Below are 27,994 nucleotides of genomic sequence, written 5' to 3' on the forward strand. Positions count from 1 at the left end.
CTCATCTCACTCATTCACTCACTCACTATCGTTGGCTTTGAAACAGTGAATGTACGGCAATGTAAAATTCCTCCTGTGAGCTGTGCACTGAAAACCCTAGTAAATTGACTGAACTAAATTAATTGTGTAAACTCGTTGTCTCAATTTAATGGAGTTTCCCAACACATCCATATTTAAGTTTATTTAACTTGCCGGTTTTGTAGTCTATACTTAAATTGTTCAGTTCACAAAACTTAGTACTTAAGTAGATTATACTCAGGGCTGGAGCAAGCTGAACTGCCGCTCTAGGCAGAGGATGATCACACCGCCCTCAACCCGAAAGTGAAAAGGAAAGTGACCGGTTATTAAAGTGAAGATTGGCGGGGGGGGGGTATATGCGCAGATATAACTGAGGACGTGGAGGGTAAGGGTGGGGAGGGAAGTGTCGTGGACACCATCCTCTCTATTCAGCCGCCCTATGCACGGATATAACTGAGGACGCGGGTAGTGAGGGAGGTGTCACTGACACCGCCCTCTATTCTGCCACCTTAGGTAGCCGCCTAGGTCACCTCTATGGACGCGCCGGCCCTACTTAAATTGTTCAGTTCACCAAACTTAGTACTTAGATCAATATATTTCAATGCACTCAATGTTTTTTTACTCCGAATCAGTGACCAGTTTTTTTTTCTATGCATATATATATATATATATATATATATATAATTCCTTAGATGGAAAATACAAAACAAAACTAATTTGGTCACTGATTTGGAGTAAAAGAAAAAAAAAAAAAAAAAAAAAAAAAAAAATATATATATATATATATATATATATATATATATATATATATATATATATATATATATATATATATATATATATATATATATATAAAATTGCGTTGATTTAACGACTTGCAGATAATTGAGAAATGAAACTTCATAATGATGGTATCCAAAACGTCAAATCTTATTCAGACATCAAACCAATACATTTTCCAAACATTCAGTTATCTGGACATTAAGGACGTCCTTAGGCTGAGCTTAAAATGCAAGGTTTCCCAACTAGGACTTCACAAAACAAACAGTTTGATCCATGCTTCCCTCTACCACAACTAAATCTCTTCTTCATTCACCCACTCACCTATTATACATTCCAGGTGTCCGACTAGCGCCCTCTTGTGCCCTGTAATTCTATTAGAGCAGCATTTTTTTGTCCGTAATATATATATAAACAAAAAATAAGTAGCCATTTTTTTCACATTATGATGAGTAATAACCTAGAGGCATTTGTTTTCTGATAAAAAAAAGACCTTTTACAGAACTTAATTTTCACAGTCAGGACTACATTTTTGGAAATGACCTATTTTTTTTTAAAAGGACTAATTATGATTTTGAGCTCACTGCTAAGTTTATGCATTTTCATGGTACATAAGTTAAATTAACTATTTTTAAGTGATAGGTCCAAAATGCAAAATTTTAAGTTATGTTCTGTCATCTTTGTTTAAAAACAACATCAAGGCTTTCAGTGTGTCTCCTGCTTCTTCCTTTGACCCTAATGATTTTCCATTTTCCATTACATCATATAGAATTTTACGTTATTTGATGTATGCAAACATTAGAAGGCGTTACAGTTTTTCAAGGAGCAGTATTACATTTTAAAACACTAGAGGGCTCATATTCAGAACAAACAAAGACAGACTTGATGACAGGGTGACTGAATGTGGAATCATGTGAGCTGTTTTCTTCATTACATTCTACAGGACTCCTGCAGAAATCATGTTTATAGATGAGCTAAAGTATCCAAAAATGATTATTATGGTCAGTGGCGGACTGGGACAGTATTTTTGACTGGGAAAGATACTACCTCAGACCCCCTAAGACACGGTGATGAGTAAAAACAGATTTGGGCAGGATGGGGGGTATTTGGGCGATCGGTAAGTGAAAAGTGGGTAGGTGGACAATCAATAAGAGTGTGTGAGGAGGAGGGGGCGATCGGTAATTGAATGTAAGGGCAGGTTTACGATTGACCGTCAGGCTCTGAGAATGCAAGGTACTTTTATTTTCTAGGCAACTATCTACACAGGCCTCAACATTAACTTTTTCATATATTTTTTTATGTATAAATTGACTTTTGCATGCTAAAATTTTCTGATTTAGATATTGTGTTATGTCCGCATGACTTCATTTCACTGTTTTATGTGTTGTGTATGACTTGCTTAATGAGCATGAGCAAATTTGTAGTGGTTTTATGGTGTTGCATTGCAATTAGTCATTATTTTACATGTCTTTCCTTGGCTCAACATTAAGGATATACCAAATTTTCCGCTGGCCACATTAAAAAGTGAATAAATAACTTCTTAGCCACAAATTTTAAACAATTCGAAAATTTGGCTGAAAGCTGTGGACGTGAAATAAGCAATTGATAATGAGAGTTGAGCATGACTCAGCATAAAAGCAGCTGGGCTTTTATTATGCCACAGTCTACAGCTTCTGATTCTTTAGCTCATGATCACACGGAGAAGAAGCACAGCTGTTTTATCATCTTAAAACATTTTAAGGTACTATTATACTACTCTGTGCAATCTATAAATCTCTGTGTTATAGTAAAACCAAAGCAGAAATCGAGGGTGTGTGATGTCATTAGCATAAACACTAAGAACATTTGGGATAATGTTAGAGCGCTAGTCAGCAAAGTAGACAACGCTTCAAGAGTTTGTCTTAAATATTTTGATGAAAACATGTTGCAGATTGTTCCTTTGTCTGCTAAAATTAATGGTTAAAGAGGAAAAATTGCATATTAATGACAATTATCAAACATGGCCAGTTTGATTTTTTGTAAACAAAGAGACATTGAAGCAGATTTTTATAAACAGTGCCAATTTATGTATTTTGGCAGACAAGGAATACTGGATACTGTTGTTTTGGAGCTGTTGCTGTTCAAGCACCAGTAATGATAGTCTTAAGCTTTTTTTTTTTTTTGTGCAGAGCTATATTTAGCCGAGGGCAATTTTAAACATCACATTTTGATAGAAAGAGCATTTAAGACAACACCCACATAAATAATTAACAAAATAACAAAATAATAATGATAATAGTACTATCAGTAATATGAATGAGTGAATTAATGCCATCATTTACTGTAGTTAGTGGCATTTTAATAATATGCAATGCAGCACGATTCCAGCAACATGCACTTTGGATTCAGGATTGGTAAAGCTACGCATCGATGAATTGGCTCTTCAGTGTTTGAACTCTCAGTAATGATTAAAACACACTGAACTGAGCTAAACTGAACTGAACTGAACTTAAACACTAAAACCTGAACCACACTGTTCCAGTTACTATGACCATTTATGTGAAGCTGCTTTGACACAATCTACATTGTAAAAGCGCTATACAAATAAAGCTGAATTGAATTGAATGTACATCGCAGACAATGTACGACAGATATATTTGAATACCACGGGCATTCAGAAGCACAGGCTACTCCTGATAACATAATCAGGTTTGTATTGTTGGTTTGCACTGAGTGACAGTTCCAGTGTTCATGTTGAAAGTGTACAATTGTTAGATGCGAGGTCAGACTATCTAGATCTGTGGTAAACTTTGTGCAATACATGCCACATAAACTGGTTTTAAAACTAATAGTGGTAATATTTAAAACAGAATAAAGCCCATAATCAGTACCTGAAGTGATCATTGTCATAGTAGTTTTTGCTGTGGTCCTGCTATATAGACATTGATAGCATTTAACACTGAATAAAGCCATAATCAGTACCTGAGGTGATCATTGTCATAGTAGTTTATGCTGTGGTCCTGCTACAGTATATTCACATCGGTAACATTTAACACTGAATAAAGCCCATAATCAGTTTATGAGGTGATCATTGTCATAGTAGTTTATGCTGTGGTCCTGTTATATTGACATTGGTAGCATTTAACACTGAATAAAGCCCATACTCAGTTTATAAGGAGATCATTGTCAGAGTAGTTTATGCTGTTGCTCTGCTATATTCACATCGGTAGTGTTTAACACTAAATTAAGCCCATAATCAGTACCTGAGGTGATCATTGTCAAAGTATTTTATGCTGTTGTTCTGCTATATTCACATCGGTAGTGTTTAACACTAAATAAAGCCCATAATCAGAACCTGAGGTGATCATTGTCATAGTAGTTTATGCTGTTGTTCTGCTATATTCACATTGGTAGTGTTTAACACTGAATAAAGCCCATACTCCGTTTATAAGGAGATCATTGTCAGAGTAGTTTATGCTGTTGCTCTGCTATATTCACATCGGTAGTGTTTAACACTAAATGAAGCCCATAATCAGTACCTGGGGTGGTCATTGTCAAAGTATTTTATGCTGTTGTTCTACTATATTCACATTGGTAGTGTTTAACACTGAATAAAGCCCATAATCAGTACCTGAGGGAATCATTGTCATAGTAGTTTATGCTGTTGTTCTGCTATATTCACATCGGTAGTGTTTAACACTGAATAAAGACCATAATCAGTACCTGAGGTAAGCATTGTGATAGTAGTGTATGCTGTGGTCCTGCTATATTGACATCGGTAGCATTTAACACTGAATAAAGCCCATAATCAGTACCTGAGGGAATCGTTGTCATAGTAGTTTATGTTGTTGTTCTGCTATATTGAAATTGGTTGCATTTAACACTGAATAAAGCCAATAATCAGTACCTGAGGGAATCAATATCAGTAGTTTATGTTGTTGTTCTGCTATATTTACATCGGTAGTGTTTAACACTAAATAAAGCCCATAATCAGTACCTGAGGTGAGCATTGTAATAGTAGTGTATGCTGTGGTCCTGCTATATTGACATCGGTAGCATTTAACACTGAATAAAGCCCATAATCAGTACCTGAGGGAATCATTGTCATAGTAGTTTATGCTGTTGTTCAGCCACTCTATTGCAGAAATGGTAACCTTTTATAAAATAGAACATTTGCATAATAGATATTTAGAAAAGAAAAATAATTTTAACATATAAAAGATTCTTGTCGCAGCATTGCATCATATGTAGTTAGGACTTGGTGTTAGACATCAGAATCCCAGATTCGTAAGCCACACAAATATATTCTTCAAAACACCATTGTTTCCGTGTTCTCATGTAAATGAGTGTAAAATGCTTGTGGAAAACAGGCCAAACAGAACAAACACTGACTGTCACATTGCAAATGATATTTGAGTGATTTGACTGATCACAACATGCCCTGGAGAGATTACAATGATATCTCACCTGTTATTTTTAACATCATCTAAGCTTGTTTTAAACATAGTATATGGGACTCTTATTTTGAAAAATCAATCGAAAAAGTGGCAGAAGGTAGATGTTTCTGATGAATTATCTGTTGATCTGCATCCCAATCATCACAAATACTTGAGAAGATCTACTGGAACCCACATGGACCCAAGGTTTTTAAAGAATTCAGTCAAGTTTGTAAAGGAAAAAAATATGGTTTGGGGTGACATTCAGTATGGGGGAGATCTGCAGAGTAGATGGCAACATCAACAGCCTGAGGCATCAAGACATTTGTGCTGCCCATTACATTACAAACCACAGGAGAGGGCAAATTCTTCAGCAGGATAGCGCTCCTCACACTTCAGCCTCCACATCAAAGCTCCTGAAAGCAAAGAAGGTCAATGTGCTCTGGGATTGGCCAACTCAGTCACCAGATATCAACATTATTGAGCATGTATGGGGTAAGATGAAGGAGGAGGCACTGAAGATGAATCCAAAAAATCTTGATTAACTGGGAGTCCTGCAAGAACGCTTTCTTTGCCATTCCAGATGACTTTATTACAGTTTTTTACAATTGCTATGACACTTTTATCAATACATTTAACAAGTTTCCTAAACTCTTAACACAGTTAGCACAACATCCGTCTTCGTGGGCTATACAATTAACACATTTCTTGTTGTTTTGACACAAAATGCATCCAGTTAACACAAATTTAAAATGCTTTAACTTCTTTTACACACAAGCACAACCAAGAACAAAACAATGTAATTTTACAGTCAAATTTACAAATGCTTTAACACAGTATGTCAGAACAGATAACACCATGTTCTAAACAGAAATTATATAGGATAAAGTCAAAGTGAACAGCTGTTCTAATTGTGAATTGAAACACAAATATATTCCCTGTATTTTATTCACAATTGCCAATGCGAAACATCATATTGCGGTTATATAAATAAATAAACAAATAAATGTGTGTGTGTGTATATATATATATATATATATATATATATATATATATATATATATATATATATATATATATATATACATTTATTTATTTATTTATTTATATAACCGCAATATGATGTTTCTCATTGGCAATTGAATAAAATCTAGGGAATATATTTGTGTTTCAATTCACAATTAGAACAGCTGTTCACTTTTGACCATATATTTCTTTATTTATTTATATAACCGCAATATGCTATTTCTCATTGGCAACTGACAAAAAAAAAAAAATTATATATATTTTTATATATTCACTCATGTCTTGTTTTGGTTTTTCCAATCACATGATCATATGTTCTAATAGAGGACTCTTGAGGTTTTTGAAAGGAACATCAAAGAACTCTGTCACCAATACGTCCATGTAAGATTATGCAATACAGTCATTACTGTACTATACAAAGTGTTTTGCAGTAAACTACTCTTTAAACCTGGAGTTCATTAGTACATACAGTACATATACAGTACAGTATTTGCATACACTGAGTCTAATTTTTTAGAGAGTCATGAAGTTAGAGGCCAATCAAGTACCACATGAAATTTTCAATGTTGACAAGGCTGGGGATGTCGCCGTAGGAAAAACATAATAGGCCAAAGGGCCACAGTTACCGTGCCGGGCCACAGAAGATGTTTTTTTGCCACATGTGGCAAAAGACCGGGCAGAATAGAAGATTACTTTGTTATTTTATTATAATTGTGGTGCTTTTTCTGTTTGCAGTGATGTCCTTCTGCAAAAAAAGTCTGTACTGCAGAAATTCTGTGTCTGTATTTTTTTTTTTACATAAACTGTAAATTTTATAAAGCAATTTTTTTTCTTCGTTTTGTATAGGATTTTTGCCGTAAATGAAAGAAAATGCATGCATTTACTTAACCCAACGAAACAACTGTAACGAGACTTCAAATATAAGGGCAGAGCTGACACATAAACTAATGCAGTTTCTGTAATGTCAGCTGATGATAGTGTTTTTATTGTCAGTGTGTTCTGATTGACTGAATGTTTATGTTGAAAGAGAACATGTGTTTGTGTTTTGAACAATAATTTCATTTTGAAACATGATTGCAGTGTTTTGTTAGACATGGTGTAGTTGTGTTCGTTTATTATAGTATTTTGAAAAGTAGTTTAGAGGTTTAGTTTATAATGTGTGATTTTGAGCATGAAATTAACTGTTTTGCCAATTGTGTATTTTAGGTGTGTTGCTGCGTTAAGAGTTTAGCAAACTTGTTAAATGTATTGAAAAAAGTGTCATAGCCATTGTAAAAAACTGTAATCAGTGATTTGAGTCATTGCAGAGATGTATGGATGCAGTCCTCCAAGCTCATGATGGAGTCATACACAATATTCATTCTTTCTCCACTGCACCATGACTTTATATTCTATACTGCACATTATTTATGTTAAGTGACAAGACTTTGTCCAAGCAAAGTCAGACCTTACTGTCCTAATTAAATAATTAAAAATCAAGGCATGATCATATTCTATTTTGGTAAAATAAGCGTAATATAGAGGCCTTTGCATTTTATATTAGCCACTCCTAATGCCAATCAATCAACTAGAAGTCAAGATAATATTTGTTGTTTCTAAAACTTGGATAGGCAACAAGACTTTTGTCAGGTATTGTGCTCTTTACCGTTTTGCCATCCATATTACAGTTTCCAAATTGAACGGCTGGTCTTAAAAAATGACTGTACCCGTATACAGTAGGTGTGCTGAGGATTTAAAAGGTCCAGGAGCTCCTGCTGTTATGTGTACCAACATTCTCAGATTTATTTGCCAGATAAGTCATTCAAATGAAAATCTAAACATTGTTTTTGCACGTCTTTTCCATTAGTTAATGCATGTCATGAACTGAAAGTGCCTCATTGAACCCTATTTCAAATTGTTCCACAGACATCACAGTCTGTCAATGCATCATCATCAGCATCTCCTGCAGACCCTGCCAGCACAGGTCACTCCTATAGAGATGGGATATTGCCTCCTCAGGGGTGTCCTTGACCAAGGATGTTGTGTGTGTGTGTGTGTGTGTGTGTGTGTGTGTGTGTGTGTGTGTGTGTACACAAGAATACAGAAACAAATGGCAACCTCAAACATGAGCCATTGCCACTAAGGCAATAAACAAACGCTCTCTCATACAAACCACACACACGGACGAATATCATATCCATTATTTTCTCCAATCCTGTCATCCCTCCTTTTTTTTTCATCAAAATGGATCTGTATCGATCTATAGAAGTGGAGAGGGTTATGTTATATCTCATTTTCATCAATAGACGAGGCTGGAGGAAAGCTGGGACGCATAATAATGGCTCCCGAGGACCTCAGCTCGTCCCAGGCAACAGCAGGACCCAGAAATCGCCCACAGCGACATGTAGAACGCCCGCTGCTCCAAGCGCATGGTCATGAATACATCAGCGCACATATTCCCTCATACCTGACACCCACTACATATAATAATAGACTCCGCAGAGCGAGCATGCAGAAAGACATTACTGGAGGTTTCACACGGGCACGGAATACAGGGGAAACAGATGAGACTTTGCTTACGTTCATTTAACTTCAGTTGTTCGTGGGGTGAAACATCATAAATCAGACCACAGCATAATAGAGAGTCATACGTTTAATACCATGGGAGTTCCTGATATATTACTTTGAGATATTCAAGACATCTTATTTGTGATTTATTTATTTTTTTTCCTTTAACCTCCGATGATTCAGAACATGAACGGGCGCTGTATGCGTAACCGCATCTTTTTGTAGCTGAATTGCCACTTTATAGGCTACATCATCCTGAAAAGTGCTTCTGTGCATGGGTTGATCTTATCAAATAAATGACCTTTACTTTCAGTAAATAGTACCATCACCGTTACTGTAGACAACCAGCTGGGCTGTATGAGGTCAGCCTTATAGTGCTAATACTGAAGATCTGTATTGAAGAATTTATTGTCATTCATTCATTCATTCATTGAATAATTATATTTTTCATTCATTCTTTTTTTCTATAGATTCATTTATTTATATGCCATTGATTAATTTTGGCATTGATTCATTCATACATCAGTTTATCCATTAATTATTTTAAACATTCATTCATTTGTTCATTCGTTCGCTCGTTTAATTGTTTGTTCACTCATTAATTCATTTATTCATACATTCATTTATTTATAGCCATACCTTAACTTGTCCATTAATTTATTCATACATTTCATTCATTCCTTCATTCATTCCTTCATTCATTCCTTCATTCATTCATTCATTCATTCATTCATTCATTCATTCATTCATTCATTCACTCATTCATTCATTCATTCATGTATACATTCATGTATTTATTTTGTCATTCATTAATTTGCTAATTGATCGATTTATTCATTTATTTATTTGTTCATTCATTCATTTATTCGTGCATAAATACATTCAATTACCAATTCATTTATTGCAATTCTCTAATTTGTTCACTGATTTTTTTAAATAAATTAATTTGTTCATTGAGTTATTCATACAATGATTGAATAATTTATTCATTTATGCATGCATCCATTCATTCATTATTGCATACATAAATTCAAATATTCATTCATTCATTGCCATTTATTAAATTGTTAACTGATTTTTTCATACATTAATTTGTTCATTCATTCATTCATTCATTCATTCATTCATTCATTCATTCATATATACATTTATATATTTATTTTGTCATACAGTAATTTGTTCATTGATTTATTCATACATTGCTTTATTAATTTATTAATTCATTCATTTATTGCCATTCATTAATTTGTTCAAAGATTTTTTCATCTATTAATTTGTTAATTTATTCATTCATTATTTCATACATCCATGTATACATTCATTTATTTATTCTGTTATCCATTAATTTGTTCATTGAGTTGTTCATACATTGATTTATTAACTCATTAATTTATTGCTGTTCATTTTTTTGTTTACTAATTTTTTTCCCTCCAATAATTTGCTCATTCATTCATTCGTTAATACATTCATGTATACATTCATATGTGTATTCTGTCATTCATTGATTTGTTCATTGAGTTATTCATACAAGGATTTAATAATTTATTCATTTATGCATGCACCCATTCAATCATTATTGCATACATACAATTAATTATTTATTCATTCATTTATTGTAATTAATACATTTTTTCATTCATTTATTCATTCTCTCGAACATTCATTTATGTATACATTCATATATTTATTGTCATTCATTCATTCATTCATTCATTCATTCATTCATTTATTGTCATTCATTATTTTGCTTATTCTTTTTTCCATCAATTAATTAATTATTTAATTTTTCATTTATTTATTTAAACTTTCATGTATACAATTATATATTTATTCTATAATTTATTATTTTTTTTAATAATTCATTCATTCATTCATTCATTCATTCCTTCATCGTTTTATTTATTGTCATTCATTAATTTGTTCATTGAAATTTCCTTCTATTAATTAATTAGCTCATCCATTCGTTTATTCATTCATTCTTTCGTACATTCATTTATATACACATTCATATATTTTTTTCTGTTATTAATTTGTTCACTGATTTTTTCATACATTGATTTAATAATTTATTCATTACTTCATGATTTTATTCATTCATTCATGCATAAATGCATTAATTAATTAATTAATTAATTAATTAATTAATTAATTAATTAATTAATTAATTAATTAATTAATTAATTAATTAATTAATTAATTAATTAATTAATTAATTAATTAATTAATTAATTAATTAATTAAATCATTCATTCATTCATTCATTCATTCATTTATTTATTGTCAATTATTAATTTGTTCATTATTTTTCATCCATTAATTAATTTGTTCATTCGTTTATGCTTTTATACATTCATTCATTTATACACCCATTTATTCTGTCATCCATTAACTTGTTCATTCATTTATTTATACATTCATTCATTTATTCATTCATTTTTTATTCAATCAGTTTTTCATTTAATATTTGATACATTCATTAATTAATTAATTTCTTTATACATTAATTTATTTGTTATTCATTCATTCATTCATTCATTCATATTTAACATTTATTTTCTCTTTACCATGACGACAGTGCCCAATTTGTTTTTTCTATTTTATTTTGCATAATACCAACATTCACTTTAAAGTCCGTCTTCGCCTTAACTAGGCTAATTATGTTAACTAGGCAAATTAGATTAATTAGGCAACAATGGTTTCTTCTGTAGTCAATCAAAAACAACAATAATATCTTAACGGGCTAAAAATATTGACCCTAAAAAATAAAATCTGCTTTTATTTCAGCCAAACTAAAACAAATAAACCCCAGAAGAAGAATAAAATGCTATAGGAAATACAGTGAAACTGTCCTTGCTCCATTATTTTTTTAATTTCCTTGCACTTGGGAAATATTTAAAGAGAATGAAAACGTCGCAGGAGCGCTTGTCATTTTTTATACATGAAAAGTCTATGAAATATGCATTATATATACACAGCTGATCAGCCTTGCACACCACAATGGGTTTTGTATGTCTTTTTTTCCGCACTTTAGACACGTAGCAGTTGTGAGGTGCACGGAGGAAACATATGGCATTACCTTATAGAGCCAAGGCATAGTGCGCACAATCTGCTCCAAGGCTGTCTCAATCCTGTGGTGGCCTGCAACATCTTTATCTGTGAGGATACAGGGTGAAACTCCACAGAGCTGCACACAGATCACGCTCATATGCCTTTCCTCTTCTAGAGCTCTGATTGTGTGTATTTTCAGCGTGATTTTTCATTCGATTGTGCTGCTGTGACTTTAGAGATATCTAGGGTAAATCTCAGCTGGTGTGTGAACATCTGCTCTTTTTTAGTGAATTGAATTAAAGGGGACAAAACATTACATTGTTAAAATAAAGCAGCATATCATCATAATCATCATTATTATTATCAGTAGTAGTAGTATTTAATATGGAATAAATATAATCGAGGTTTTCAATGGAACAAAGTAATAAATGAATCCAGACTGAATGAATCCATGAATTAATCTATCCAACGATTAATCCACAGTATCTATCTATCTATCTATCTATCTATCTATCTATCTATATCTATCTATCTATCTATCTATCTATCTATCTATCTATCTATCTATCTATCTATCTATCTATCTATCTATCTATCTATCTATCTATCTATCTATCTATCTATCTATCCATCCACCCTACTGTCCATCCATAGTATCCGTCCATCCATCCATCCATCTATCTCTCCTTCCATCCAGCCATAAATCCAACCATCTATCCACTGTACCACCCATCCGTCCTTTTGTCTGTCTGTGTGTCCGTCCATCCTTTCATCAGTCCATCTACAGTATCCATCTATCCGACCGTCCATTCATAGTATCCATCCATCCATCCATCCATCCATCCATCCATCCATCCATCCATCCATCCATCCATCCATCCATCCATCCATCCATCTTTTCATCTATAGTGTCCCTCTATCCATCCGTTCATCCATTTGTCCAGCCATCCACTACCATCCATCTGTGCGTCTGTCTCTCTGTCAGTCTGTCCATTCTTTAATCCGTCCCACCCATCCATCCACAGTATCCATCCATCAATCCATTCAATTATTTATTGCCAGTACCTTCCCTCTATCCACACTATCTGTCCATCCATCCATCCATCCATCCATCAATTCATTGCCAGTACCATCCATCTATCCACAGTATCTGTCTATCCATCCATCCATCCATCCACAGTACTATCCATTCATCCATTTATCCATCCATCCATCCATCCATCCATCCATCCATCCATCCATCCATCCATCAATTCATTGCCAGTACCATACATCTATCCACAGTATCTGTCCATCCATCCATCCATCCATCCATCCATCCATCCATCCACAGTACTATCCATCCATCCACAATATCCTCCCATCCATCCATCCATCCATCCATCCATCCATCCATCCATCCATCCATCCATCCACAGTACTATCAATCCATTCAATATACATCCATTCAGGTGTCTAGCTGTCCAGTATTCCATCATCCATCCATCCATCCATCCATCCTTCCGTCCGTCCATCCAACCGTCCAGCCATCGATTCACAAAATCCATCCATCCATCCACAGTATCCATCCATCTATTCACAGTATCCATTCTTCCATCCATCCATCCATTTATCCACTGTTTCATCCATCTGTCCATCTGTCTCTGTCAGTCCATCCATCCTTTACCTGTCCATCCCCAATATCCATCCATCCATTCATCCATCCATCCATCCAAAGTACTATCCATCCATCCACAATATCTATCCATCCATCAATCCATCCATCCACAGAACTATCCATCTAGCCACAATATACATCCATTCAGCTGTCCAGCCATCCACAAAATCCATTCAGCCACAGTATTCCATCCATCCATCCATCCCTCCATCCATCCATGAGTTCCATCCCTCCACAATATCCATCCATCCATTTATCCATCCATAAAATCAATTTATCCATGCGTCCATCCATCCTTCCTTGATAATTAATTTTGGGATAGATCATAATTCTCTATGTTGTCCCTTATCTGAAACATTCCATTTTGTGTAATGAAATAAAGACATATTCAGATAATCACATTCATTTTTAGACAAGTCAATACCAATAGTTTGTTTCATAAAAGAAAGTTCTTGAATCAATGTTTAGTGCAATAACCTTGATTTTTAATCAAGACAAATAAAAACTTACATTATTTGTATTCACAAATTACATTTTTTTAAACTATTACACATATGATTAATATTTTTACTCAAACCTAATTAATCCACTGAATCCAGAGAACTTCCAAGTAGTTCAAATTCTTGCTCCTCCAATTCAGTACACAGTACATAGAGAAATAACTTCAAATACAGAGAATAAAAAAGTATTCACGCTATTCCAGGCCTAGTCCTCGCATCTCGCAAAATTCTGCCTCCATTGCTGACAAGGATATATATATATATGTACACCTGTTTATTGCCAACACTTGGTAGAGAAAGCCAGCTGAGGCAAGCTGTCATTTGCAAAGGAAAGAACAGAACTAGTAATTTAATATAATTATAATCCCGGTTGAGAGGTTACAAAACCATCAGCCGTAACTAATCATGTGAACTCTTCTGTTTTGGGGTCAGTTACACTTCTGTACAGGGGCTGCCATCTTTCAGTTAATGAGCGGTTAGCATTAGAGATGCACTGAAACAACAATTCTGGGGCAAAATCGAATAAGTAATAATTATTTAGTATTGAGTTAAATATATACATTTTGTTGTATATACAATATATTGTATATATTACAATATACAATATATATTGTAATATACAGTATATTACAATATACAATATATACAATATATTGTATATGTTGTATAACATATACAATATAGCAGCTGATCGCCTCACAGCAAGAAGGTCGCTGGTTTGAGCCTTGACTGGGTCAGTTGACATTTCTGTGTGGAGTATGGAGTGTTCTCCTCGTGTTCGTGTGGGCTTCCTCCGGTTTCCCCCACAAGTCCAAAGACATGTGCTGTAGGTGACTTGGGTATGCTAAAAATTGACCATAGTGTATGTGTGTGAATCAGTGTGTATGGATGTTTCCCAGTGATGAGTTGCAGCTGGAAGGGCATCTGCTGCGTAGAACATGTGCTGGATAATTTGGTGGTTCATTCCACTGTGGCGACCCCAGATTAATAAAGGGACTAAGCCGAAAAGAGAATGAATGAATGAATATGCAGCTGACTGGTCAGTTCTTGTCACGTGACTTGCGGTGCACTCACAGCATTCTGACGATACGCGTACCTCCATTGGAAATAACGAACTTGCATGCAGAAAAGACGCAATATGTGAATGGCTGCCATTTTTTGCAATCTCCAGCAGTTGAGCTTTTTGCACAGATATGCTGGAATCACCTGATTTGTTGACAGATGGGTAGCGGATCCATTTTTTGGCAGTTTGTGGATCCTTCACTTGGCCTTTTGTCTTCGAAAAGAAACCAAAGACATCTGTTTCTGACTCATTTTCTACTTGTGGGGTTACATTTTGGCCCTCAAGTGACAGAGAGAATAGGCAAATTTTTCAAAATAAAATATTTTTCAAAATAAAAGATCGTTCTGACTCAGATAATAAATAAAATAGAAAAAAATTAATGATTTCTTGTGCGGGCCTTTACCAAGTGATCCATGGACCGGTACTGGTCTGCGTCTCGGTGGTTGGGGACCACTCCCACACACCATTGCACACCTTATTTATTCAGATTAAATGCGATGTATAATGTATACATTTAAAATGATGTATAAAGACTTTGGTTCATGCATAAGCAGATAGAATAGAGTGGAATGTTAAACTATTTTTTTTTAGTGATCGACTCAAAAACATCAACAAAAAACAAAAAATTGCATCTTTTGTTTGTCTTTGCATAGTGCATTGAAATAAATGGATTATATAGTGCATCGCTTTCTGTGTCCGGTACATAGTGTCTACAGCTGAGTGAAGAGTGAAACCAGCATACCGGACAGTGTGGCATTACCCTTTTTTCAGCCAACTTTCTCTTTCGACGATATTTTTGGCAGCTGAAAATTTGGTGCATATCTAGTTAGCATGGTTTAATATAAAAATAAATAAACAAACAAACAAACAAAGCGTTGGTTGGTTGGCAGCCAATTCGATTGTTATCACTCGATTGAAAGGGCATTATCAGTAGTTATCAGCTGATAGATATGGGCCAGTAGGGGCCATCTGCACCTAATAGTAGGCTCAGAAGGCTGTTATCATGTATCCATATGGTTAATCAGCTATAGATCATATACAGCTGCGGCTAGAAGTTATATTATTTATTAAATTTCCTATTCATTGTATTTTATTAACATCTAGCCCAAACCTAAACCCAACCACCACAGTAGATCTGGATCTGGAGTCTTCTCTATTAGTATAGCTGATTAACCATGTAGATTGATGATACCAGGCTTCTGAGCCTACCAGTAGGCAAAGAAGGCCCCTACTGGCCCATATCTATCAACTGATAACCAGTGATAATGCCCATTCAATCCAGTGATAGCATTCGAAGTGGGTGTGTCTGGTTGGTTGGTTGGATGGTCGGTTGGTTGTTCTGTCTTTTCATCCCTTCATCCATCCATGCATTCATTCATCCATCCAACACACCAATCAACCAATCAATCAATCAATCAATCAATCAATCAATCAATCAATCAATCAAGTATTGCTCAACAGGAGATGACATTAAATAAGCTCCTATTATGCATTATAAAAGGTCGTATTTTGGTTTTGGGATGTCCAACAACAGGCTGATATGCATGCAAGGTCAAAAAAAGAAACACTCTGTTTTATAATATGCATTTATTCTTTCCTAATAAACCCTATCGACTCCCATATGATTTGTTCAGAGATACATTTTCCAAACCCCTCTTTTGTGTGATGCTAATCTGCAGGGATGGGTCCCAGTCATTGTGTCTGTTGTCATATATGAAAATGTTTCACCAAAAGATTTTAATTCAAGAAGATTCATATAAATAACTCAACTCTTGAGGATCATTAGGTTTAAACATGGTGCACTTTGGGATTTCATTCTAACATAGAGCTGTGTTAAAAACTGCATGGAAGGTAACTTTCAAAAACTCGTAGCAGGGGCTCTTTAAGAATAAAAATTTGTTTATAGCCTACTGCCTACCTGCCGAGAAATGTAACAAGGCTGATGTGAGTGATAATGAACTCAGGACCGGTGTAAATTACAGGTGTCGCTCATTATCACTCATGTCACTAGGTCTGCCACTATAGCTCTCAACACCCTCTTCTGACTTGTCTGGGGTTATGCAGATTAATAGGTATCGTGACAAATTCCTCACAAAACCAATGAAACATTCTGTAAATTGTGTCACAATAAAGATGCTTGGTTGGCTTGACTCTTGTTGGATCAATTGCTTAACACTTTTTTTGCCAATTTTTGTTTTGTCCCTTTTTTTTGATTATCCCCACTGTTGATCAGGAGCAACCCACAAGCCTTGCCATTTTCAGAGATACTAATCAGCATGCTATAAAGCTGCCATCACACTGAGCTTTTCCTCCCATAGACTTCCATTCATACGCACACGAATGCGTCAGACCGGAAACGCGGGGTCATGCATCAAGTTTTGCTGCGGTGCAAAGTTCAAGCTTGGTGAACTCTGACATGCAAAATCGCATCATTTGACAGCGTGAAACCAATCGAGAATCAAAACACGACCTCTCTGAACACAAATTGAAAACATGGAGCAATCGCTCGCTTTTTTAAATGTCTAATAAGCTTGTTAAATCCCACCCCTTTTTTAGCAGAGCCGTATCGGAATATCGGAAGCTCAAACTCTAACGTAACCGCAGCTTAATTTGGACCCAATCAACGTCACTGAGATTTTTTTTCCAGCTTATTGGTTTTGCATTCAACATGCCGATTGTGTTTGCTACCTAGACTACATTAGGAGATAACTATATTTGAGCATGATTGATCATAATGTTTTGGCTCATCATTGTATATTTTGCATTACATATTAGTCTAAGGATTTAATTTTAAATTAATGAACGATGAATGAATGAATGCTTGTCTAGTACTGGCTTGGATCTGGAAGGGCATCCACTGCTTAAAACATATGCCAGAGTAGTTGGCGGTTCAGTCCGTTGTGGCAACCCCTGATAAATATGGGATTAAGCTATAGGAAAAAAATAAATAACTGTGCTTCCTTTCTGAAAAGGAAAGTTAACTAACTATAACCAAATTATAACTAATGTAAACTTTAAAGTCCATTGATCTTGAATTTGCTGGTCTGTGTGTGATCATGGAAATGATTTAAAGCAAACCCTCCTTCTTGATCTTGTTTTGAACTTTGGCAATTTTTGGAACCACAGACTGAATATCCGGGACAAAACATCAAACAGTGCAGTAAGCTGTAAGTTCTGCTGCTGAAAATTAAGCAAGAGTTAAAGTTAACCTAATAAAATGCTGAAATATTTTTCCACATGAATCATTTGCTTTATCTCCTGTATTTTAAGACAACTTCAATTAATTAGACTGCACTTCAGACAGCTTTAACTGTGTCTGGAAAATGGTTGCATTCAGGTGTGACCCTCTCTATTTAATAACCACTCGAGTGGTCATTCATTGTGATACAGTAAGTGGGTGGCTAGCAGGTGCTGTCCCATTAGCTGATTCTTCTTTCCAGAAAAATGTCAGAAAAAAATGTTCACTCAATAAAAATGATCACTTTATATTAAATGCCACTTTATCAACCACCCACCCAAACCAACTAACCAGCCAGCCAGCCACCCACCCAACCAAACAATTAATCGACCCACCCAAACAAAAAACCACTCATCCAACCAACCACCCACTAACCCATCTAAGCAACCAATCAACCCACTCACCCAATTAACCAACCAACCCACAAACCATCCCAACCAACTAACCAACTAACCAACCAGCTAATACCCCCACCCACCAACTGAACCAACCTCCCAACCAACCAAACAACCAACCAACCAACCAACCAACCAACCAACCAACAAACCAACCTCCCACCCATCGGCCCACCAAGCCAACCAACCAACCAACCAACCAAACAAACAAACAAACAAACAAATACCCCCACCCACCGACCCAAGCAAAATCCCATCCACCCGACTAAACACCCACCCACCCAACCATCCATCCAGCCAACCAACCAACCAACCAACCAACCAACCAACCAATCAATCAACCAACCAACCAACCAACGATTCCTCATTGTGAAAACATAGCCATTTATACATTTCTGGAGACCATAAATAATGCAGCCAGAAGTACGTATATAGCTGCATTTTGTCAAGCAAATGATACAGGGTGGTATGACGGCTTTCGTTTTCTTGCTTACCATCCTTTTTTTCCGCTGTTACCAGTTTGCCCGGTATCTTGTCATGTATGTTGGCAGACTTGAAACGCAGAGAGGAGTTGACTGAGACAACGAGGTTCGTGTCTGATAAAGAACTGTTCTAGAAAGCAGCTAAGACAAAAACAAAAGCTAAAAAATAAAATAAACAAGTAAATAACAGGGTGAGAATGTGGTAAAATCTAAACGTGGTAAATATGAGCGGGCTTTATTTTTTTGGATTGCTTTTTAAAACACTATTGATTAGGTTTAAGTAAGGGGGAGGTTGGTGAGATTGGTCAGTCATTAAGTCAGTCAGTCAGTCATTCAGTCGGTCTACAGCGGCCTCTAGTGGATTTACATAAGAACAACAGACATGAATGGAACTTGCAAGAGAAATTTGAGATCTGAAAAAGCATACACAGTGGCCTCTGGTGGATTCGCGGAAACAAAACTGCAAAAAGAACCTTCTGGCAAGTATTTGACGCTCTACAGAAATGTATATAGTGGTATGTAATCAGAATGAGCCTGGGTTAGAAATATTCATATATTTTCTATATACCACAACTGTAGTTATATCTGCCTGCTATATCCGGCATTTTCAATTGGCAAATGGTTGGATTTTGTGCTTGGAGCTGGGTTACATGTGTATTGTTATGTAAGTACTTTTTGACTGTTTACTGTGGACAAACATCCCAATAAAGGCAAAAAAATATAATATCATAAAGATAAAATTCCTAATGCTTTTTGCATCAGCATATCAATGGCGATGGTTTCTCATTTAAAGCAACCGCGGACCTCGTAAAATGATGCCAGAGGAGTACCTCAAGTGTCAAAGAGGGGCCCCCATCGAGCGCCAATATGTGAGTCAGGAATGAGAATATGCAGAAAGAACACACATCTGGACTGAGCCCCTCCACTAGGATCATCAGTCTATAGCAGGGATCACAAAACTTGTTCCAGGTGGTCCGGTGTCCTGCAGATTTTAGCTCCAACCGTAGTCAAACACACCTGAACAAGCTAATCATGGTTCTACTAGGTACAGTAAACATGAAACACCCAGGCAGATGTGTTGAGGCAAGTTGAAGCTAAACCCTGCCGGGCACCGGACCTCCAGGAATGAGTTTTGTGACCCCTGGTCTATAGCAATCAAAGATTGGCTCCTTTACTAGAAGGCAGGACTTTCCACTATATTGGGCTTTACACTTTTTCCTCTTTCAGAACGAGTGACATTTCCTGTGTGTAGTCTTTGCTAATATTCAGGCTACATTGTTCTTACTCGTAATTGCAGTGAATCTACTGAAAGTACAATTTGTCATACTAAGAAACAAAAAGAAAATATTTACGGAACAACATTTTTTTTGTAACATTTCTCATAAGAAAAGGGAAGAGACTAATATACGATAATACATTGCTGTATACGCTTGAAAGCTCCCACTCCAGCCATAAGCACAACAGAAGCATCAACCGTCCCCACCCACACTAGCTTACTGTACACCATGATGCTCATTAGCCCCAAGCGTTTGACAGCCACCTCCACTGAGGAAATGTAGGATAGCAATGGTGACGGCTATTTTTATTTCGTTTGCTGCCTTATTGTAGTGTTTCTGATGGCACACGGGGTGTATATAATTTCCCTGGGCTATGAGCCACACTCAAAGACTTCTGGACAAATGGATTACAGGTATCCTGATGGAAGATGGCTCTCTCCAGTAGCCCAATACCTGCCTTGATAAAAGAATTATGAGGAGAAGCTTAGACCCAAAAGAAGCCTTGCTGATCATACAAAACGTACTCTTTAAATCTCTAAGGCTCGATATCTTTTTAAACTTTCCAGAACTGCTTTTATTTATTTTTTTTTTTATTTTTTTTTATTTTTTTTTTTTACAGATGGCAAAAGAAAGCCATGAAAGACTGCCTGGTGTTGCATGGCATTTCATAACTGCTTACTTACAGCCAGAGAGCAAAACTGAGTTAAGGTTTCTCAGCATGTAAACAGAGAATTTCATCATATCTGTGGTATATTGGATATTTATTTATTTATTTATTTATTTATTTATTTATCCAACCATATGTATTTATCTGCTTATTTATTTACTCAGTAATTCATTCATTCATTCATTTTCTTGTCGGCTTAGTCCCTTTATTAATCCGGGGTCGCCACAGCGGAATGAACCGCCAACTTATCCAGCAAGTTTTTTTACGCAGCGAATGCCCTTCCTGCCGCAACCCATTTCTGGGAAACATCCACACACACATACTCACACACACACACACACTCATACACTACGGACAATTTAGCCTACCCCAATTCACCTGTACCGCATGTCTTTGGACTGTGGGGGAAATCGGAGCACCTGGAGGAAACCCACGCGAAGGCAGGGAGAACATGCAAACTCCACACAGAAACGCCAACTGAGCCGAGGTTCGAACCAGCGACCTTCTTGCTGTGATGCGACAGCACTACTTACTGCGCCACTCGCCTACTTAGTAATATTCAATAACATTTTAACTTTAATATGATTTTATTGCTTATGTTGTGTTCACACTTGTAGTGTGGTTTGCAGTTTGATTGCTTCTCTTGGTTTTATTTTTGGTTCACAAACCAACCAACCACCTAACCGAACTCAACCCAACAACCCAAGCAACCTACCAAAACTTATGCAACCGAACAACTAAAACAACCAACTTAAATCAATTCAACCCAACAACCAAACAAACACACTTTTGTAACAACCCCCCACCCCCGAAATAGAATATATTTAATTTCAAGTTCAGTTAGTTTTGATACTGTCAGTTTTACTCACCCAATCAACCCAACAAACCAACCAACTAACGACCCAACCCAACAACCAAAACCAACCAGCCAACCACCAAACCCAACCAAACTTGACAACCAAACCAACCAACCAATCACCAAACCCAATCAAACTTAACAACCAAGCCAACCAACCTAAACCAATCCAACCCAACGACCAAACAAACATGTTTTTGAAACACCCCGACCCCACTCCAATAAAAGAAAATGGTTAATTTCTGGTTCAGTTAGAGTTTATACTGTCAGTTTTACTAAACCAACCAACCAACAACCCAACTGAACCACCAACCCAACAACCAAAAACAAACAACCACCAAATCCAACCCAACCTAAGCCAATCCAACTTAACAACCAAACAAACACAGTTTTGAAGTTTTCAAATAATAAACAGAATATGGTTAATTTCTGGTTCAGTTAATGTTCACACTGTCAATTTTACTAAACCAACCAAGCCCACCTAACAAACCAACCAACCAACGACCCAACCCAAAAACAAAACCAACCACCCAACCCAATAACCAAAGCTACCAACAAACTAACCTAAACTAATCAATCCTAACAACCAACCAAGCATTCATTCATTTATTTCCCTTTCGACTTAGTCCTTTTATTAATCAGGGTTCACTACAACGGAATGAACCGCCAACTTATCCAGCATATGTTTTACACACCGGATGCCCTTCCAGCTGCAATCCAGTACTGGGAAACACCCAAACACTCTTGCATTCACACCCACACATAGTCCAACAACAACCAAACAGACACCCTTTGAAACATTCTGTTGTGTGTTGGGCAAAAAAAAAAAAAAAAACCTGGCAAATCAACCCAACAACCAAACAAACCAACCAATTCAACCAGACCCAAGACACAAGCTAGCTACCAAAACATCCTGTTGTGTATTGAGCTAAAAACACTGGCATATCAACCCAACAACCAAACAAACCAACCAACCCAACTGACCCAACAATCAAAACATCCTGTTGTGTATTGGGCTAAAACACTGGCAAATCAACCCAACAACCAAACAAACCAACCAACCCAACCGACCAAACAACCAAAACATCCTGTTGTGTATTGGGCTAAAAACACTGGCAAATCAACCTAACAACCAAACAAACCATCCAACCCAACCGACCCAACAACCAAAACATCCTGTTGTGTATTGGGCTAAAAACACACTGGCATGGTTGCATAGTGTATGGCTCATTCATTTTCCTTTGGCTTAGTTTCTACTTCAGAGGTTGCCACAACTAAAAATATTAAGCCAACTATTCCGACATATGTTTTACACAGCCCACTACTAGGAAACACCCACACTGAAAAAAATGATTCAGAGATGATTTCTTGGATTTACTCAATTTGTTTACGTTAAGCGGCTGTAAACAATTTATTTGTGTTGAGTTTAAACAAACAAATTAAGTTGAACATTATTAAACTTAATTTGTTTGTTTAAATTGAACACAATTAATTTGTTTGCAACAGTTCTGCATGCAACACTTTTTTCAGTGCATACATATTCAATCATACACTACGGCCAATTTACTTTACCCAATTCACCTATGCTGCATGTCTTTGGACTGTGGGGGAACTAAAGCACCCGGAGGAAACCTACACAAAAACGGGGAGTACATAAAAACTCGAAACAGAAATGACAGCTAAATACTGAGCCACTGTGCCACCTCTTACGTTTGATGTTTCTATTAGTATATAATTATTGTCACAACATAAAAAAATAAAAAAAAAAACTTGTGACAAAGACCTAAATCAGAACCAGATGGTCTTATGCAAGGAAATATATTTACGATGCCAGTATTGAACTCCAGTGGGTAACATGATGACTATGAACTAAATAAAAAAAGGATGTTTAAGCATGATGTAAATTCCTGTGAACTCACTTCCTTTTTTAATTTTTTTAGATGTCCTTGGCCCATGTTGAACCACATCAGAGTTTATGAATCTAGTTTTGGATTATAGCTTTAACTCACTTGTTTGGAATCCACCAAATTTCAGATGGTTGCATCACAAATGTGCTGATGTATTACAAAAAGTTGACTTAAATGCATTGAAGCAATGGGTCGCCACAAAAGTTTTGAGTAATCTGAACTTATCAGGTTTTACAGAGCACATCGGCACAGGGATTTGCACAAGTTGGCTGTATTCACAGATTTAATATATAAAATTGTTAAGTTTTGGTTTTCATGTAATTAATAACATGTTTTCCTGAAACAACACTGAAAAAAGTTGAACTACTATTGTGAGGTCACTCAAGGTACACTTTTGTGTTGGATTATGTGAAAAAATATTGTTTCTGTCTCAGTCCTGTTTTATTCAATTTGCCTTAAATAGCCCCTATTATGGGTTTTTGAAAATGACCTTCCATGCAGTGTTTAACACGGCTCTAAGTGAAGTGAAATATCCAACTAAGGCTTAAATCTGAAAGTTCACCGTGTCTAAAACTGTTGATTCATCTATAAAAGAGTCTACTCAAAGTGGGTTAAACAAATCGTCGGGGTAATGCATCTTTAGCTGTGTCGGCGTGATGTTGATATGAATCTCAAGCCCTGCCCATTTGTTGCACGTGCAGACCTGGGAAACCTCCACCTACAAGCACTGTAGAAAGAAAAAGGCAAACACTGTAGCAGATCCTGGTTGAATCATGTCGCGCAGACACTGAGTATGAGGGAAAGTTAGGGATATTTCCCCTACCCAAAGATGAAACTGTGAAGAGTCTGTGGTTGAGGTTTATTTTTGCAAAAAAATACCTCAGCATTATAGCCCCAGCCTTGTGCTGTGTTCCTTGCATATTTCTGACAAGTGCTTTAGTATTTACACGCTTACAATGGGGGATTCATCAACCGTTTGTTAAAGGAACGATCAGAAAAGACTATTGATATATGGGACTTTCAAAGCTTGGCAGGAACTACAGTACACAGTTCATGAATCAGTTCCTATCTCCATTTCACAAGTGTAAGTAGCTTGAGTGCTGTAATGGGGAATAGTGACGCTGACAACAGGGTTTAGATTCAAATGCAGGTTTATTAGGGAAGCAAGGTCAACACGGGAAAACAGATGTATGCAGGTAATCCAGAAACGTCATCAAAGTAACAGGCAAGTGGTCAGAAGGCAGGCGGCAGACAGGAATGCATCGATAAACAAGGCGAGGATCAAAACACAGAAAAAACCAAGACAAAAGAAAACGTGTTTTAGTGTCACTAAAACAGTAGACGAGACTCCGCGACATAGTGTGTGTAGTGCTGCTTACGTAGTCCATGAATCAGTCCTTGAGCAGCTTCAGCTGTGAGAGTGTAATCAATCAGGATCTGGAACCGGTGGTGTGTGTTGCATGACTGAGAGTTGTAGTCCATAACATGGCGGATTTGTAGTTTATTTGAATGTGAGTGTTTTTACCAGTGATCTCTAGTTGTAGATCGCTGGTGATTGTTCACGTGGGCTTTCTCCGGGATTTTTGGTTTCCCTCGAAGACATGCGCTATAGGGGAATTGGGTAAGCTAAATTGTCTGCAGTGTGAATGTAAGAGTGTATTTGTGTTCCCTAGTGTTGTGTTGCAGCTGGAATGGCATCCGCTGTGTAAAACATATGCTGGATAATTTGGCGGCTCATTTCGCTGTGGCGAGCCCTGATTTATAAAGGGACTAAAGGCTGATTTATACTTCTGCATCAAGCGCACACGTATGCTAAGGCGCAGCCTACGCATCAATGCATAGCCCTTCGCTGTGGCCGTCGGCGTCGCTGACGTGCACCTCTTAAAAAATGTAACTACACGTCGCAACGACGTGTAGCACAAGCTCAGGGATTGGTCGTCTTGGTAGCGCTGACGAGTCTGGGTGGGACTGAGAGCTTTGCGAACAGTGCGAGCCAGATGGAGCGATTGTTTACTAGTGTGGATTCCCGTGAAGGAGCTCCAGATGAAAAGTTTTGTTTTTTGTTTACCTCATAGTTAAAGTTATTGCACGTCCGCCAGTTCCTGCCTCAAAATGAGCCAGTTTGAGCCACTTTTACATTCAGGAAGTGTTCAGAAAAAGTAAAACAGCAGCGAAGAAACCTGACACAGAGGAACATTAACACCTCACTGCCAACTAGCGTTTTGGTAGTGTTAATGCAGACCAACGAAGACAGCGTGCAGAAGTATAAATGCACAGCTACGTGTATTGCATGCGCCATGGGTTACACCGGTCACTTGACGCAGAAGTATAAACCAGGCTTAAGCCAAAAAAAGAAAATAAACGAATGAATCTAATCCTTTTCCTCACCACGGTAAATATGTTTGATTAAAATTCAATGACATTTTTAAGTTTGAACCAAAGTTAAGTTATACTTTGGAAAAAAAAAGCTGTAACAAATTACAGTAAGTATTTGAAATTAGTTCAATGTGTAATTATATAGTGCGTGCCATTAATACATTCCCAAATTCTGTTTTAATATCCATCACGTTTTCCTTTGTCTTCGTCCCTGATTATCAGTGTTCACCACAGTGTAATGAACCACCAATTACTCCAGCATATGTTTTAAGCAGCAGATGCTCTTTCTTGAAACCCATACACACACACACACACACACACACACACACACTATGGACAATTCATTTAATCCAATCACCTACAGCGCATGTGTTTGGACTGTGGGGAAACCGGAGCACCCAGAGGAAACCCTCGCGAACATGTGGAGAACATGCAAACTCCACACAGAAATGCCAACAGCCCTAGCCAGGAGTCGAACCAGCCGCCTTCTTGCTGTGAGGTGACAGCGCTAACCATTAAGCCACTGTGCCGCCTTCTGTTTTAATGTATATTTATATATTACCTAACTTTTCTTCATCAGAGACATTATTTTAAACACACCGGGTATAGTGTGGAATAGATTATTCGCATCTTAAAACTTCCCTCAAGATCTGACTTTAGCTGTTGCATCTTGCTGAGTGATGGGAATAATGTGGAAAGAGATGGCTGTTGCTGTTGCTGCTGTGAAGGAATAGAAGAATAGAAGAAAAAAGCTCTGCATGGATATGTGAAGGAATAGGGAAGTTTGTTGCATAATGATCAACAGGGATGTTTTACAGGGATGAAGAGGCAAGTCATTAATATGACAGTGTGTGCACTATATGTTTTATAAATATATTATGAATCAATGCATGTATGGATATTGGTAGAGCTGTTTTCACTCTGAGATTGCTAGTAAATTTCAGTCATTACATTCATTTGTGTAGCACTTTTATATAGGCTAATTTAAAGGGATAGTTCACCCAAAAATCAAAATTCTGCCGTCATTTGCTCTTTGTTTCACTTGTTGCAAACCATCTTGAGTTTTTTTTATTCTCTTTTTGCCTGGTCTGATGAGTCTCGATTTCTGCTGCGACATTCAGATGGTAGGGTCAGAATTTGGCATCAACAGCATGAAAGCATGGGTCCATCCTAACTTGTATCAACAGTTCAGGCTGGTGGTGGTGGTGTAATGGTGTGGGGGATATTTTCTTGGCACACTTTGGGCTCATTAGTACCAATGTCAACCCCACAACCTACCTGAGTATTGTTGCTTACCATGGCTATTCCTTTATGACCACAGTGTACCCATCATCTGATGGCTACTTCCAGCAGGATAACACACCATGTCATGAAGCGCGAATCATCTCAGACTTGTTTCTTGAACATGACAACGAGTTCACTGTACTCAAATGGCCTCCACAGTCACCAGAGCTCAATCCAATAGAGCACCTTTGATTTGTGGTTGAACGGGAGATTTGCAACTGAAGGATTTAGGCAGTTCTGAGGGCAAAAGAGGGTACAACCGATTACTAGGAAGGTGTACCTAATAAAGTGGCCGGATAATGTATTTTGCTTAAGGGGGCTAATACTATTGATCTTAACATTTTTTCATTTTTTATTATTTTTTTAATGCTTTTATCTTAGCCAAAATAAAACACATAAGACTTTCTCCAGAAGAAAAAAAAAACATCATTGGAAATACCTTGAAAAATGTCTTGCTC

At 36.7% G+C, this 27,994-nt stretch overlaps 1 protein-coding gene and 1 long non-coding RNA gene across 4 annotated transcripts in view; one reads left to right on the forward strand and one right to left on the reverse strand.

Moving 5' to 3' along the window:
- The window catches only part of gabrb2b (gamma-aminobutyric acid type A receptor subunit beta2b), a 151,475-nt gene that overhangs the window by 37,691 nt on the left and 85,790 nt on the right, over positions 1-27,994 (forward strand). The gene's annotated exons all lie outside the window — the stretch shown is intronic.
- Positions 18,557-27,994, reverse strand: part of LOC147838972 (uncharacterized) — an 89,078-nt gene continuing 79,640 nt past the window's right edge. Inside the window, exon 4 of the long non-coding RNA XR_015520821.1 lies at positions 18,557-18,733. This is a non-coding gene — a long non-coding RNA (uncharacterized LOC147838972). The remainder of the gene's footprint in view (positions 18,734-27,994) is intronic.

The sequence above is a fragment of the Danio rerio genome, chromosome 21 (assembly GCF_052040795.2).
Source record: "Danio rerio strain M-AB ecotype USA chromosome 21, GRCz13ab, whole genome shotgun sequence".
Lineage (NCBI taxonomy): Eukaryota > Metazoa > Chordata > Actinopteri > Cypriniformes > Danionidae > Danio > Danio rerio.